Genomic DNA, 4,250 nt, shown 5'->3' on the forward strand with positions numbered 1-4,250 from the left:
TGTGTTTTATAGTTATTTACAATAACACTGTAATATCAGGGTAGCTTGTAGATGACTGAACAGCTAGAATAGCCCTTGTTCTAGATTGTGTGTTGATGCGGCCAAGCCTGTCGCTTGAGGACTCCCATCCTCTTTGATGTTGCCTTTAGATGGAGTTGCTAACTACTCGTAGCTCTAGGGCGGAACCCTGCAATACTCTCCTGGGAGATCCTCTCTCAGCTAAGGCACACCCCTTGGCTCATATATATTTTATTTTTTCACTTTTTTTTTTTCTTCCCTTGGGTATATTCTTCACTATTCATTGCCTTTAATAAGTTACTTTATAGAATATGAGATGAGTTTCCTTAATGGGTAGTACTTATCTACGTTTTGATGAATAGAAAATAATCTAATAAATGTATGTCAGTTACTGGCCACAAATCTGATTTCAGTCCAAACTAGTTTTTATAAACCTACCTAAGCCAAATCGATCTTTGGATAAACTCGTTTAGACCACGGCAATCTAGTTTAAACTAAATACATTAGGAGTAACTAGTTTGACCTAGGCTAAAGTGATTGAATCTCTGCAAGTAAAAATTTCTTTTAAATGATATTTCCAATCTAATTGATCAATTCGAACACATCCATAATAACATAAAATAATAATGTAATTCAAAAATAACACCAAATAGTTTGATTAGCCAAAATTGAAATATTTTCAGATTACACGTTCACAATTCACAAAACGTTGAGAGGATTAACAACGAAATCATCATATAAAACGAGCAATGGAGGAAAATCCCGCGTTGACCAGGATTTTGTCCCTCGCAATGAGCCAGTTTAACCTATGCCAAACTAGTTAATACTGGTCTAAACAAGAATATCCTGGCACACGTAGGATCAACCGATTTGGCCTACGACAAACTAACTAGTTGATATTTATTTTTTCAACATTTAAATGAAAATCCTTTCAAGAATGATATTAAAGAAACAAAATATATTACCATCAGTTTCCTGAAAACAATTTTTTTTTTTAATATTCTCATTTAAATATGAGGAACAAAATTCCTGAAAAATTTCATTAATTGCACTCACAAACATTTCACAAAAATTTAATTAATAGACACTCTACTCTTTGTATTAATATAAACTAAAGATATCCAAAAATGAGAAAAGTATCGTTAATTTTTGCAAAAAGATAAAAAAAAAGAAATCTAGGAAACTGCTCGTCGATTTGGACTATTACAACACTTACTAGACCAACGGTCTATGTTTACACTTTATTTCAAAAATATCATTTACATGACCATAATAAAACTAATTTAGACTTAGGGAGATGATCTTTAGGGTTAATTCATAATTCCTCCTGAAATATGTTCAATGGTTCTTTTGTAATCCTAATTAAAATAATGACCTTCTTTTCTTTTTCTTCCCGTTTTTTCCTTACATGGCTAGGTCAGATTAAAATAATGAATTCTGTTGTTTCCCTGAGGTCCTCCAGGCTTCCATTGAGCTTTCTCAGTATCTCGATTAGAGAGGAACACATCAGTCTCCTTTGCTCGGAAAACAGCTTCAAAGTTTGGAGTATTTGCTCGGCATTTTTCTCACCTTAAATTCTGCACTCGCAAAGAGACTGGAGCCAATATGCAGCTTTCGGAATAGATGGGCTCTAGGTTATGCCCGGTTCGTAAGTGAAAAATAAGGACCTATTCTCGTCGAGCTGGTGCAATATCTACAGTGACGTGATGTGAGTGGCTCCTAATCCATCCTAGTTGTGGCTTTATTAAGTACCTTTATTTCATCAAGGCTGAGGTCCCAATTGACTTGCAGATCCAAGGCCCTCTTTTTGGCCAGCTGTTCTGCCCTCTCGTTTTCAGCAAGGCCACATTGTCCATAGCTCCATGGGAGGACGACTCTCCCATGCATGTTTATCAGGCTTTCAAGTTCCTTGGCTAGTTTTCTCAGGTCTTTTCCGTACTTCGACTAAAGGGTACTATAGGGTATATAGGGGTACTACTATTTTATACGCTACTATACTATAGAGTACTATAGAGGTACTTGATGGTAATACTGATGCTGGATCAGTAAGAAACACAATTAGGGTCACTTTAGTGTCCTAAGCAGTTTCAACACTTCTCTGTTAGCTTGTTTCCCAGCCCGATAATTCGAATCAGTAAAGCCTGTTGGAACAACCTTTTTAATAATATTCCTTGCAGAAATGTTCTGGAGTGAAAGACACCTAATAAGCTCCTCAGGAGTGTTCTTGCTTTTTACTTTGCTTGTTACCACGGATGGGCAGAACGATTTATGATTTAATAGATTCAAGCCGGGGAGGGCTCTCTTCTATCACTTTTGATCGTTCTACAGGAACCTGTTTTTTCATGGACTTCAGAAGCCAACTTTGAAGAGATGAGCAGAGTGCTTTGCTGCTTTAAGCGGCTAATATTTCTTTCTGCTACTCTTTTTTTAGGATGGTATGGTTCGGGACAGACTTGGATTTTAAGTTTAGATGCAGGAGTTTCATACTACTCCTGTCCTGCATCCAGGAATGTTTCATAGGGGCCTCCATTTTGCCAATTTGTGTGGACTTCATTACTCCTGTCATAATTAGTCCCTGATTTTGTATGGTTGATACTATTTGGTGATTCGAGGCAGCCGTACTCGAAAGCGTGCTTGACATAGCTAGTGTATATAAACCTGAATGTTCTCAGGTCTGCATCCTAGGTAGACCCAGCAATTTTCTTCATCAAATCAGTACATGTCTGTATATCAGTACACTTTTTTATGGAAAATATTATTTATTGTAATTACTTATTTATTTTTTTACGTACAGTACGTATTACAAATGTATCATTGTATAAAAATACATGTGTATTTTCCTTTACCTCTTAAATTTCCTTATTTATTTGTTTTAACCTGAATTAAAAGATTATTTTTATAATGGTAAATATCTAACAGTTATTTTAATACTGAACTAGCATTTTTTTCATTTACTAGAAATATAATGTAAAAATGTGTGTATTATTATACTTGAATGTAGTGTTGTAATTTAATTTGGATATTTTCCAAAGCTATGAGTATAAAGATTGAAGATTTTTTTGCTGAAAATATGTTGTTCATTCAAGGTAAGATTTACTAAATGTGTGCTCTAACTGTATAAATACTTTTACATTTCTTTTTACTTTATTGACTTTTTTTTTTTTATAAGTTAAGGCGTTATAATTAATTGTAATCATTGAGCGAATTGTTATTCCGGAGTGAATTGCATGTCTTCAAGACGGGACGTTTAAAATAATCGTCTTCCATTCGTGGGATATTCATCAAATTATTGCCAAGGGAGGGCCTCTCCAATTATTGTTGAGTAGACTCCTTTATGTTCCAATTTGCCGCGATTAGTAGAAGGCTGGTCGTAGTTCACCCTTCGTGGCACAGATAGCAGCGCTGTACACTCAGTTCGGCCGTTGCCCGACAGGTGCCGCCTCCTACCGACAGTACGAATAGTTGTCAAAGCTGCTCAGTAACACAAAGCTCTGTCAGTATTGTTCCCTATCGGTTTGGAACTAAGTGTCTTTTTACGATCATATCGTAGAATAATTTCCTTATCTATTTTAGTGTATCTCAGACAATGTGACTGTGCCCTTAAATCAACGATTAAAACAAAAATACGGATTATATATTGCAAGAAAAACATGATTTCTGGCAAAAAACGTGTTAGTATTGATGTAATGTTAAAATTTGTTTTATATTTTATAGTAATGTGAGGCGTAGAATTCTAAAACTAGCCGTGTCCATATTAAAATTTTTATTTTTTTTAAATTAACTATTTTGTTACTAGATCATAGGGAAAGAATTTCTTCCAAAAACTATTGAATCACATATTGTTTAACTTTTTTTGGAAATTTTTTATTACTTTATGATAACCTAGTGCCAAAACTGTTAATTGATAAAAGAAAAAAATTTAAAAAGTTTTTTAAATGGACTTAGGCCTATCCGCTGGTTTTGGAATTCTTAATTAATTATTTCTTTTCTCATTAGATTTTTTCAATAGTTACTACTTCATAGCGCATTTTTAAAACTATTTTAGCAGTTCTTTGTGTTTCATTGCATGTTATGTATTGCATTTTGAATTCTCTCTGAACAACACAAGTATTTAAAAAATAAAACAAAATTATACCCCAAACAAAAACATAATAAATATTTATATGAATACATTTTTTTTTTGCTTTTTCGTGTATATAAATCTTTATTATACCTGATAATGAACGTACATT

Source organism: Halyomorpha halys, unplaced genomic scaffold, assembly GCF_000696795.3.
Source record: "Halyomorpha halys isolate HHAL.00 unplaced genomic scaffold, Hhal_1.1 Scaffold138.1, whole genome shotgun sequence".
NCBI classification, from domain to species: Eukaryota; Metazoa; Arthropoda; class Insecta; order Hemiptera; family Pentatomidae; genus Halyomorpha; species Halyomorpha halys.